Genomic DNA, 13,879 nt, shown 5'->3' with positions numbered 1-13,879 from the left:
ACAGGTAGTATCTCTACTTGGTGCAAAGAAATTAGCTAGCAAGAGAGGGAAAGGCAAGCTCAACATGTTGGATGATCCATGACAATATAATTTATCTCAGATGTAAGAAAACATAACCCATTACGTTGTCTTCCTTGTCCAACATCAACTCTTTAGCAAGTCATATTTTAATGAGTGCTCACAATCATAAAAGATGTCCAAGATAGTATATTTATATGTGAAAAACCTCTCTTTATTTATTACTTCCTATTAATTGCAATGATGACCAAAACTATGTTTGTCAACTCTCAACAACTTTTATTCATCATACTCTTTGTATGTGAGCTCATTACTCTCCTCAAGATCATAGCAAAATAATCAAGCTCTTGACTCAACACTAATATTTATTATATATAGCTCACGGACTCGATTACATAGGAAGATCATAAAGAAAAACTCACAACTAGATCATACTAAAACTCTATTCTACCAGATCAAGATATTACCAAAAGGTTCGAACTAAGAAAACGGTAAAGATAAAAGTGATGGTGATACGATACCGGGGCACTCCCCCAAGCTTGGCAGTTGCCATGGGGAGTGCCCATACCCATGTGTTCATGTCTCTTTCTTCGGGGGTGGTGATGTGATATTCTTGGCGATGATGCCCCTCAGGATACGATTCTCTTCCTCGAGCTTATTGACTCGCTGCTTGAGGTCCATTATTTCCTTACGGAGCTTGCCCGTGACGGCTAAAGCTCCTTTCACCCAAGGATGTTGCATAGCTGCGGGAGAACAAGTAACACTCTTTTTCATATTTTCATAAGAAAGAAATCTAACATTGGAAGGGATGACCGAGTTTGGAATAGCTGAGCTCTGTAGTTCCCCCATCGTCAATCCGGCTCAGAAACAAGAAGTAACTTCTTCATCCTCTTCCATGGCATCTATCCTTTTCAAGTCAGCCTCCATCTCTTCCTCGGTTGATGGCCCAAAGTGGTCAACATTGCTATTTGCTCTTGGCCCCGGTGTCGGATGGGACACCAGACTCTCCCCGACTGACTCTTGAGAAGACATCTTGCTCTAAATCTGCAGCAGAAACATCTAGAAACAAAAACAGAGGATTTTTGCGTGGTACAGTGGTCAAAACCTTCGGGAGATTATATAATGAATTTTTACCGACCAAAAGAAGTATCGTGCAAGAAAACGGAGTTCGGAGAGCACATGAGGTGCCCACGAGGCAGGGGGCGTGTCCAAGGGGGTAGGGCGTGCCCTCCACCCTCGTGGAAGCCTCGTGTCCTTTCCGGTCTGCTTCTTATTTTCCTATTTTCTTAAATATTCCAAAACGGAGAAAAATTGCCACTAGAACTGTTTTGGAGTCGGTTTACTTACCGTACCACGTACCTATTCCTTTTCGGGGTCTGAGACGTTCTGGAAAGTGTCCCTTATGTATTCCTCCGGGGTTACGGTTTCAATAACATTAGTTTCAACATTTATAGGATTACGTGAGATATAATGTTTGATTCTTTCACCGTTCACCACCCTGGGATTTGTGCCTTCGAAGTTGTTGATTTTTATGGCACCGGAACGATAGACCTCCTCGATGATGTCAGGAGCTTCCCATTTGGAGAGGAGTTTTCCTGCAAAAAATCTTAAATGAGAGTTGTATAACAATACATAATCACCTACATTAAACTCATGTTTTTGTATCCTTTTATCTAGCCATCTTTTAACTTTTTCTTTAAACAGTTTGGCATTCTCATAAGCCTGGGTTCTCCATTCATCGAGGGAGCTAATGTCAAAATGCCTCTTCTCACCTGCAAGTTTAAAGTCGTAGTTGAGCTCTTTAATAGCCCAATATTCCTTATGTTCTAGTTCAAGAGGTAACTGACATGCTTTACCATAAACCATTTTGTATGGAGACATACCCATAGGATTTTTGTATGCAGTTCTGTAGGCCCATAATGCATCATCAAGTTTCTTGGACCAATTCTGTCTAGATCTATTAATAGTCTTTTGTAAAATTAATTTAAGCTCTCTATAGCTCAGGTCTACTTGACCACTAGACTGTAGATGATATGGAGATGCAATTCTATGATTAACATCATACTTGGCAAGCATTTTACGAAAAGCACCATGAATGAAATGTGAACCACCATCAGTCATTAAATATCTAGGGACTCCAAACCGCGGAAAAATAACTTCTTTAAGCATCTTAATAGAGGTGTTATGATCAGAATACTAGTTGGAATAGCTTCTACCCACTTAGTAACGTAATCAACAACAACTAAAATATGTGTGTACCCATTATAGGAAGGAAAAGGTCCCATATAATCAAAGCCCCAAACATCAAATGGTTTAATAACAAGTGAATAATTCATAGGCATTTCTTGACATCTACTAATATTACCAATTCTCTGACATTCATCACAAGACAAAACAAACTTACGGGCATCCTTGAAGAGAGTAGGCCAATAAAAACCGGATTGCAATACCTTGTGTGCAGTTCTATCTCCAGGATGGTGTCCTCCATAAGCTTCGGAGTGGCACTTGCGTTGGATCTGTTCCTGTTCATGCTCAGGTACACAATGTCTAATAACACCATCTACTCCTTCTTTATAAAGATGTGGGTCATCCCAGAAGTAATGTCTTAAATCATAGAAGAACTTTTTCTTTTGCTGGTATGTGAAACTAGGTGGTATAAATTTAGCAACAATATAATTAGCATAATCAGCATACCATGGAGCAGTACGAGAAGCATTTATGACATCTAATTGTTCATCAGGAAAGCTATCATCAATAGGTAGTGGGTCATCAAGAACATTCTCTAACCTAGATAAGTTGTGTGCAACGGGGTTCTCAGCTCCCTTTCTATCAATAATATGCAAATCAAATTCTTGTAGCAAGAGGACCCATCTAATAAGTCTAGGTTTAGCATCTTTCTTTTCCATAAGATATTTAATAGCAGCATGATCAGTGTAAATAGTTACTTTAGAACCAACAATATAAGGTCTGATCTTATCACAAGCAAATACAACTGCTAAAAATTCTTTTTAAGTTGTAGCATAATTTCTTTGGGCACCATCTAGAGTTTTACTAGCATATTGGATTACATTTTATTTCTGATCAACTCTTTGTCCTAGAACAGCCCCTACAGCATAATCACTATCATCACACATAATTTCAAATGGTAAATTCCAATCAGGAGGTTGAACGATAGGTGCAGAAACTAAAGCTTTCTTAAGTATTTCAAATGCTTCTAGACAGTCATCATCAAAGACAAAAGGAACATCTTTTGTAAGAGATTAGTCAGAGGCCGAGAAATTTTAGAGAAGTCCTTAATGAACCTCCTATAAAAACTAGCATGACCAAGAAAACTTCTTATACCTTTAATGTCCTTGGGACATGGCATCTTTTCAATAGCATCAACCTTAGCTTTTATAAACTTCAATACCTCTTTTAGAAATTTTATGCCCCAAGACAATACCTTCATTAACCATAAAGTGGCACTTCTCCCAATTCAAGACAAGATTAGTTTCTTCACATCTCTGCAAAAGTCGATCAAGGTTGCTTAAGCAATCATCAAAAGAAGTCCCATAAACAGAGAAGTCATCCATGAATACCTCAACAATCTTTTCACAAAAGTCAGAGAATATAGCAGTCATACATCTTTGAAAGGTAGCAGGTGCGTTACACAAACCAAAAGGCATACGTCTATAAGCAAAGGTACTGAAAGGGCAAGTAAAAGTTGTCTTTTCTTGATCCTCTTTTGACATAGGTATTTGAGAGAAACCAGAATAACCATCTAGAAAGCAAAAATATGTATGCTTGGATAATCTTTCTATCATTTGATCAATAAAAGGTAAAGGGTAATGATCCTTTTTAGTAGCTTTATTTAATTTGCGGAAATCAATTTCCATTCTATAACCTGTAACAATTCTTTGTGGGATCAATTCATCTTTATCATTAGGAACAACAGTAATACCTCCCTTCTTAGGGACACAATGGACATGACTTACCCACTCACTATCAGCAACGGGATAAATTATACCTGCGTCCAGAAGCTTTAGTTTTTCTTTTCTTACCACTTCTTTCATCTTAGGATTTAACCATCGTTGGTGGTCAACAACTGGTTTAGCGTCTTTCTCCAGCTTTATTTTTTGCTAGCATAGAGTGGGACTAATGCCCTTAAGATCATCAAGAGTATATCCAATAGCAGCACGGTGCTTCTTCAGAGTTCTCAATAATTTCTTTTCTTCATGCTCTGAAAGGTTAGCATTTATAATAACATGATATATCTCTTTCTCATCAAGATAAGCATATTTGAGAGTATCAGGTAAAGGTTTAAGCTCAAACACAGGATCACCCTTAGGTGGAGGATGATCCCCTAGGATTTCAACAGGCAAGTTGTGTTTCAAAATAGGTCCCTGTTTAAAGAAGACTTCGTCTATTTCCCATCTTTCATTCATAAAAATATCATTTTCATCGTCTAGCAAATATTGTTCTAAAGGATCAGTAGGAGGCACGACAATAGAAGCAAGACCAATAATTTCATCTTTACTAGGCAATTCTTTATCATGGGGTTGTGTATGAAATTTAGCAAAATTAAACTCATGAGACATATCCCCTAAACCAAGAAAAACAATATCCTTATTGCAGTCTATCTTAGCATTAACAGTATTCAAGAAGGGTCTACCAAATATAATGGGACAAAAGTCATCTTGTGGGGAACCAAGACCAAGAAAATCAGCAGGACATTTAACTTTCCCACACAATACTTCAACATGTCTAACAATCCCAACTGGTGAAATAGTATCTCTATTGGCAAGCTTAATTGTAACACAAATCTCTTCCATCTCAGCAGGTGCAATATCATGCATAATTTCTTTGTATAAGGAATGAGGTATCGCACTTGCACTAGCACCCATATCACATAAGCCATGATAGCAGTGATATCCTATTTTAATAGAAATAATAGGCATGCCTACAACAGGTCTATGTTTATTTTTAGCATCAGGTCTAGCAATTCCAGCAAATTCATTGCAAAAGTAAATAACATGCCCATCAATGTTATCGGCCAAGAGATCTTTAACCATAGCAACACTAGGTTCAACTTTAATTTGCTCAGGGGGTTTAGGTGTCTTAATATTAGTTTTTTTAACCACGGTTGAAGCTTTAGCATGATCCTTTATTCTAACAGGGAAAGGTGGTTTCTCAATATAAATAGTAGGAACAAAAGGATCATTATAAGTGATAATCTTTTCTTCAACTTTAATAGGTGCAACTACTTTTACTTCAATGGGAGGATTATATTTAAACCACTTCTCCTTAGGGAGATCAATATGAGTAGCAAAGGATTCACAGGAAGAAGCTAATATCTCAGAGTCAAGTCAATATTTAGTGCTAAATTCACGAAAAGCATCGGTATCCATAAAAGATTTAACACAATCAAACTTAGGTGGTATACCTGACTCCTTACCATCGTCGAGGTAACAATCTTTAGAGTTGCGTTTAATTATTTCCAATAAATCCCATTTGAATTCAATAGTCTTCATCATAGAAGATCCAGTACAAGAAGTATCGAGGATGGGGTGATTACAGAGAGAAAGCCGAGCATAATTTTTTTGAATAATCATTTCTTTTGAGAGCTCATGATTGGGGCATGAATATAACATTGACTTAAGCCTGCCCCAAGCTTGAGCAATGCTTTCTCCTTTGCGAGGCCAAAAATTATATATATAATTACGATCACAATGAACAAGATGCATAGGATAAAACTTCTGATGAAATTCCAATTTCAATCGTTGGTAGTTCCATGATCCAATATCATCACATAGACTCAACCATGTCAATGCATCTCCCTTCAAAGATAAAGGGAAGACCTTCTTCTTTATAACATCCTCGGGCATACCTGCAAGCTTAAATAATCCACAAACTCCATCCACATAGATTAGGTGCAAATCGGGATGTAATGTTCCATCACCTGTGAAAGGATTAGCTAGCAGTTTCTCTATCATACCCGAAGGAATTTCAAAGTAAACATTTTTAGTAGGTTCAGTAGGTTGAGGAGAAACTCTTTGCTCTACTGGCCTGGGTGAAGATTCCCCAAACAAGCCCCTCAAAGGATTATGTTCCATAGTAACAAGTGACAGTAAATTTCAGCATTATATATAAGTTTTTCCTTACCAAATTCCACATACCAAAGGCGCTTCACTCCCCGGCAATGACGCCAGAAAAGAGTCTTGATGACCCACAAGTGTAGGGGATCTATCGTAGCCTTTTCTATAAGTAAGAGTGTCGAACCCAACGAGGAGCAGAAGGAAATGATAAGCAATTTTCAGTAAGGTATTCTCTGCAAGCACTGAAATTATCGGTAACACATAGTTTTGTGATAGGGTAATTTGTAACGAGTAACAAGTAATGCAAGTAAATAAGGTGCAGCAAGATGGCCCAATCCTTTTTGTAGCAAAGGACAAGCATGGACAAACTCTTATATAAAGGAAAACGCTCCTAAGGACACATGGGAATTATCATCAAGCTAGTTTTCATCACGTTCATATGATTCGTGTTCGGTACTTTGATAATTTGATATCTGGGTGGACCGGTGCTTGGGAACTTCCCATACTTGGACAAGCATCCCACTTATGATTAACCCCTATTGCAAGCATCTGCAACTACAACAGAAGTATTAAGGTAAACCTAACCATAGCATGAAACATATGGATCCAAATCAGCCCCTTACGAAGCAACACATAAACTAGGGTTTAAGCTTCTGTCACTCTAGAAACCCATCATCTACTTATTACTTCCCAATGCCTCCCTCTAGGCCCAAACAATGGTGAAGTTTCATGTAGTCGATGTTCACATGACACCACTAGAGGGATGCCAACATACATCTCATCAAAATATCGAACGAATACCAAATTCACATGACTACTTATAGCAAGACTTCTCCCATGTCCTCAGGAACAAACGTAACTACTCACAAAGCATATTCATGTTCATAATCAGAGGGGTATTAATATGCACAATGGATCTGAACATATGATCTTCCACCAAGTAAACCAACTAGCATCAACTACAAGGAGTAATCAACACTACTAGCAACCCAGAGGTACCAATCTGAGGTTTGGATACAAATATTGGATACAAGAGATGAACTAGGGTTTGAGATGAGATGGTGCTGGTGAAGATGTTGATGGAGATTGACCACCTCCCGATGAGAGGATCGTTAGCGATGACAATGGTGATGATTTCCCCCTCCCAGAGGGAAGTTTCCCCGGCAGAACAGCTCCGCCGGAGCCCTAGATTGGTTCCGCCAAGGTTCCGCCTCGTGGCGGCGGAGTTTCTTCATGTGAGCTAGCTTATGATTTTTTCCTCGATGAAAGACTCCATATAGCAAAAGATGGGCATCAGAGGGCCACTAGGGGGCCACGAGGTAGGGGCGCACCTAGGGGGTAGGGCGCGCCCCCACCCTCATGGATGGTGGGTGGCCCCCCTCTAGTACTTCTTTCGCCAAATATTTTTTATATATTCTAAAAATAATTCCCGTGGAGTTTCAGGACTTCTGGAGATGTGCAGAATAGGTCTCTAGTATTTGCTCCTTTTCCAGCCCAGAATTCCAGCTGCAGGCATTCCCCCTCTTCATGTAAACCTTGTAAAATAAGAAGAATAGGCATAAGTATTGTGACATAATGTTTAATAACAATCCATAATGCAATAAATATCGATATAAAAGCATGATGCAGAATGGACGTATCACTGCACACGAGTCTCACCCCACTCGTGACGCAGCAGAAAAGCCGTCATATCACGAAAGCCAACCACTCCCAGTAATAAGTGGCCTAGTAAAATAAACGGACAAGCAACCATCACATCCCTCCGTCTTTTTTGCATTTCATCTCTTTGCATTTACTTTCTCCAGTTCATCTCGCACACTAGATCCCTAGCTACTACTCCTAGGGCCAGTTCTTTTGGCGGCTTAAAAAATAAGCTGTCTCTTCCCCGGCTTCTCACATAAGACTAGTCACAGTGGAGAGTAACATGAAAGGCGCCTCACTCATTTATTTGGGCCTCTAAACTACTACTAGTACCTCTGTCTTGGTTTATTCATCACCATTTTAATTTGTGCTAAATTTTGACCAAAGATTTAACTGATAAAATGTTAGTGCATGTGACATGCACTAACATTTCATTAGTTAAATTTATGGTCAAAATTTGACACAGATTACAATGGGGACCAATAAACCAGGACAAAGGTAGTAGTTATGGGATTACTAATCTAGAAGCGTAAAAGAACGGACCCCTGTTACTTCTACTAGTAGTAGTACTCAACTTGGAATTCCAATTGCACGACACAACTTGTTAGGCAAAAAATTCGATACAGGGTGTAGGAAGCGATTTGGGAATTTGCATGCCTTTCCGACCAGTGAGATACTCCGTACAAAGTACGACAGAGAAATAACCACAGAGAAGGAAGCTAAAAGTAATCAATCAAATGAGCATTTTTGCATTTGTTTTGCATTGAATCGTTTCACAAGCTTGACTAGTGCTGTTTTTCTACTTTTACAAAAACCGTATCGTAATATTAAAACGTGCATTTGCACGTACATAAGTAATAGTAGTACTCTCTCCGCCTAGGTGTATAAGTCTTCCCTCCTTCTTGGTCACGGTGCACAATCAAAGATGACTTATTCACCTGGACGGAGGGAGTAGCACAGTCTGCAAGCATATATAGAGAGAGGCATGTAGTGCGATAGTATATAGGAGTAGTAAAGTTTGTGCTATATGCACGTACTTACAAAATGCATACGGATACACAAGGTTTCCATCTTTCCCTCTTACATACTTAATTAAGGACACTAATAATTCCTGAGCGTTCGGGATTATCATTTGCGTTCCAAAACTAATGAGACCGCCTTACGAAACTAAATTATACTCCCACTAAAAGCTACGGCGCTCGCAGGAGCGTTTGCGGTGCACCACGAGTGCCCTGGTGCGCGACCATTTCCCAGCGCGCTGACACAACGCCTCTTCCTCAGTCTTGCAGCACGTGAGGTGCTGATTGGCGGCTTGCCGGCGGGCGAGCGCGATCTCACCGGTGTGGTGATCCGACACCAACAGGTACTCCTCCTCGCTAGAACGTGCACCCAGTCCACGTACCGCCAAGCGTAGATGAGGCGCTTGGTCCCAACTGCACTCAGAGCTTTGGCACGGGCGTCCTCCGCCACCCTCACGGCCCTCGCACGAGCCTTCTACCAAAGAGCCAATTGCCTGACTCTCTCGGACACGACATAGGCCTGCCAGGCAGCTTGTCCCGCTGCGCGCTTCTCTTCCTCGGCATTCTTCTTCATCTCTATTTTGGCGCGCTCTACCGGAGGCAAAGCCTCCTAGAAGGCGACATCCATTTCTTTCCAGAGCTCCTCAAGGCTGGGGGGCTCGGCGGGGGGCACGGTGTTGTCCTTGTAGCGGGGAGCCAGCACATCCTCCGACGCGCGTGCTGGCAAGATTGGGAACGCCGACGCGTCCACCTCGACGCATCGCGGCGAGGAGCGGAACACCGACGCGTCCTCCTTGACTAGTGGCGGCGAGGAACGGAACAGCTACGCGTGACCGTCCGTGCGGTGCAGCGAGGGGCGCCTACGGCTTGGGAGGGGCGATGCCATGGTAGTCGACGTGAGAGGGAGGGGGAGGAGATAGCGATGAACGTGAGCGTTCTTCCGAATGCCGTGGGAGGCACAGTATTTATAGCGAGAAATGGCACACCTACATAAGATATGGACTGAGCTGCACTGACTTAACTACAGGTCCAGTTGCGTCACTGACATGTGGGCCAGACCCCTATTAGGCCCATATGTCAGTGACCCAATGCACCTGCAGTTAAGTAACTGAAGCAGCGTCCCGTAAGATATGTTGTGTGATTAATGTAACAACTACATGGGCATATTTATTGGAGTAAATTACGGGGGAGGGAGGGGTGGAAATATAGCTGGTCACAATGGATTGGACGAGCACGGGGGAGGAGAGTCATGCATGTAGATTTTTTCCACACGGGGTGGAGTGGTGGGACCGCCGGAGGGAGAAGGAGAGTCAAGCAGGCATATTGTTTTCACACATGGAGAGGAAAAGATTTGGAGACGAATAGGCTTCCTGCAGGTATGGGGAACGGTGCATAATAAGTCATCTTGCATGTCGGGCCAGGTATAGTCTCAAGTCATTAAAAACATACACGCCCCACACATGTTCATATTTCAAGGTGCACTAAATTATTGCATGCGATGAGTAAGGCTGGCCATAATGGTGGTATCTTAGCTGGTATCATGCACACGGGAATAGCAAACATGGCAAATAATTAAAGAAGAGGGGGGGGGGGGGGAGGGTAACTAGTGTTCATGCATGCATGCAATGCAATAATGCATTGGTAGACACATTTTTTGTGAAGAACGACGGCATTAGTTGAGTACTTTTGCATACTACAAAAACTATTCCCCGCCTCTATCTTGGTAAGAGTAGGTGAAATTTTTGAATCGAGGCCTTTAAAGTAGAAGGGAGGTAGTAGTACTCTAATAGCTAACCTTGTTGTGATGACTGGATAGGACATGGCACACACCTAGATGGAGGAACTAGTCTGCATTGTGCATTTAAGTTTTGTCTGAAGTCAATGTACCTCTACTTTGACCAAACTTATATAAAAATGTATCAACATTCACAATGTCAAATCAATATTTTTATACTGAATATGAAACATAGTTCTTATACTCATTATAATCAGTATTGTAGATATTGATATTTTTAGTATAAATTTGGTCAAACACTTTGCAAATGGTTGACGGAAGTAAAGAGGACCAGAGGGAGTATGATGCATGCAGACTAGGCAAATTTTTTTGCTCATTTATAGCCGACTGAAGTCTCAAAGGGCGCGACCGCGTGAGGAAGGCAAAGGTCGTGGGAAGCGCGACGGTTGACAGAATTAAGTGAAGTTACATCCACGCGCTGGCATGGCGTGTGAACAGGCAGAAGCTATACCGTCCAGCCTACGATATGGGTCTAGTAGACAAGACATCTAGTGGGTCCCGCATAGTACTCGAGAACTCTTTGGGGCCTTGCAGCCGTTTATCCACCAGGCAAGCCAACAACCCCACGCCATTCGCACGCCCTACTCGTCCCCGTCTTCTACTACTACTACCTTACAACAGTTCGCTCCCAGTCGTCCCGTCCTTTCACATTACACCAGTTCAACTTCTCCTAACCCTCCTCCAAAATCCATTGCCTCCCAAATCTCCATGGTCGCCACTGAGTGCCAGGTTAGAGCCATCACCGGCGATGATTTCATCATCATCTACACACATGGATCCGCGAAGGTGAAAGCATGCCTTGCTTGCTTCCTACGCATGTTCAAAAGTTCAAAGGATGAGTGGGTCGCTAGGCTAGATGTTGAGTACACCACAGTCCTGGAAAGAGAGAAGATTCTAAAGGAGGCAGAGAAGAAGAAGCCCGTTGTGATCCAGGTTTGCGTACATAACGTGTGCTTGGTCTACCACATATGCCATGCCGACGTTGAGTGCCAGGATTTTAAGAACATCCTCAAGCACAAAAGAGTGAAATTCGTTATTGTAGACTTTAGGAATGACGGGGATGTCCTAGGTCGGATAGGCCTCATTGTAGGCCAGCCCTTTGATCTCCAGAAGGCAAGCCTGGTGTCCTCCTCTCAGCCTTCAATGTTGACCCTGGCAGCAGCCATGATTGACCCATCGTACGCTAAACTAAAGAAACCTCACCATGAGTTTCATCATGCATGGAGTCAAAGACATTAGATGAAGATCACATCCTGTACGCAGCAATGGATGCCTACCTTTGTTTAAATATCTACAAGGGTTGGATGAATAAGCAAAGCCAGTGTCTGCTTCAAGCAAAGAAGCGGCGGTGAAGAGGAAGAGGGAGAGGGACGAGGACGAAGTCGAGGAAGCGGACTCGGACTCCGAGTAAGGTGGCAGTGTCGTTGCTCGTGCTGGTTCTACTGCAGTCTCAAGCGGACTAGTTGCTTAGATTTATTTCAGGGGTGTGTTGTGCTGAGCCCCCAGCAGAACTATGTTTATGTTCTTTCTCGTTATTTGAACTTTATGTTCTTTCTCATTATTTGAACTCTTTAGTATGTACAGTAGTACAAGTACTAGTATGTCTTACTACTATTCTTCTTGCAGTTGGTACTACTGCTCATATCTTCATGTTCCTATTGTACTTAATATGTTCGTACTAGTAGTATAATTAGGGTGGCAGGGTGAAAGAAGTTCGACGGAGCGAAGGAAGAAGACGGCAGAGAAGCTACCCAAGTATCTATATTAGGGTGGCAGGGTGCCCATGATCTATCTTATGAGTGTTGGGTGTGGAATGCAGTTCGCCAGAAAAAATGGATCATGCCCAGGGTTAAATGGATGGCATGGGTGGGGTGGAGCATGGCGGTGGCAAGCGGTTCAGGGGAGGGCGGGGCGGCGGCGGCAGTCAGTTAGGCGTGTGGCGGGCTGAAAAGATGAACAATGCATAAGTTTCGGAGGTTGAAGAAGCCCTTCTAGCCATCCATGTTGCATCCAACGGCTCACAAGAGTCGACTGACCCAAATTGTTCCTTCAGATTGCAGGATCCACATGGCATTCAAGGTCTCGAAGGTAGATTCCGTGTCCGCACCTGGTTTGCGGGCTCGGTGCGGGCGCGACCTCCTTCCGCCGTGACAGCCACCATGCACACCTCCTCCGCACGGGCGGAGACGACAATGACACGCTAGTTCCTCCTTGCCGTGTGCTGGAGCACACGCTCGTCCTCCTCTTCGTACGATGCGTGCATAGACGCGGCTCCACCAGCTGCTCGCATGCTTGGCAGCGTGGCGGCATCGTGAGGAGGGACTGCAGATGACGTGAGCGAGCGAGCCTTCGGCTTCATGGCACAGGGATGGCGGCGACACGGCGGTGATGGGCGAGAAATTGTTGGCCGGAGCAGGCAGGCGCCGGCATGCGCAACGGTGGCGGCGACATATTGATGAGTGTGCGTATGGGAGCTTAGTTTAGTTTTATATAGGGTTGGTCAAACTTAAAAGAAAACCGTACCAGTACACGTAAACATTAGACTAAGGCAACGCTTATATTAGTTACCACAACCACGATACGAAATCCTATGCAAGCGAGTGAACCGCGGCCGCGTGGTCGATCGAACGGTGTGTCACCGTGTCGCGCTCAAAGGACATCCACCGAACCTTTTTGTGTGTGTGAAAACAATCCCTGAATATTACTTGTAACATCCCAAATTTTCAATTTGGAATGTTATGCATTAGATCATCATTGCATATCATAATTTATTTTCTTTTGGCTTTGATCCTAGAAATTCTACGCAACTCAAGGACCCACGGAGAGAGTTGGGGATTTTGTTATTTTCATATTTGAGTTTTTTCAAATTTTGAGAATAGGATCATTTGATTTTAATTATTTTATCATCAATTATTTCTATTACAAAAATATGAGAGAGGGAATAAAATAACTTTCCCAAAATAAAGAAATATTGAGGATTTAATAATAAAATCAAATAAGATTTTATTTCAGAGTTTTTTGTTATTTTATTTGAATTTAGGAAAAATGTGTGTTTTTCAAAATCGCATTTAGGCCCCAAATAAATGTTCACCTTGTGCGGCTTCATTTTAGAAGCTGGGGAAATTTTATTTCGGGATTTTTGGAGTCTGTTTAGTATTTCTTTTATTTGTTTTTCTGCACGGAATAATTAAAAAAACGCAACCGACCTACGGGCCGTGTCCGACCCGGATACTAGGCTCGTCCAGGCTTTATAAGCCGGGGAGCCCAGCCCGGGAACTCCCAAACCCTAGCGCCCCGCCCTGCCGCCCTAGCGCCGCCGCCGCCGCCTGCCG

This window comes from Triticum dicoccoides, chromosome 4A (assembly GCF_002162155.2).
Source record: "Triticum dicoccoides isolate Atlit2015 ecotype Zavitan chromosome 4A, WEW_v2.0, whole genome shotgun sequence".
Lineage (NCBI taxonomy): Eukaryota > Viridiplantae > Streptophyta > Magnoliopsida > Poales > Poaceae > Triticum > Triticum dicoccoides.
The sequence above is the reverse complement of the archived record's forward strand: the minus strand, read 5'-3'. Positions refer to the sequence as shown.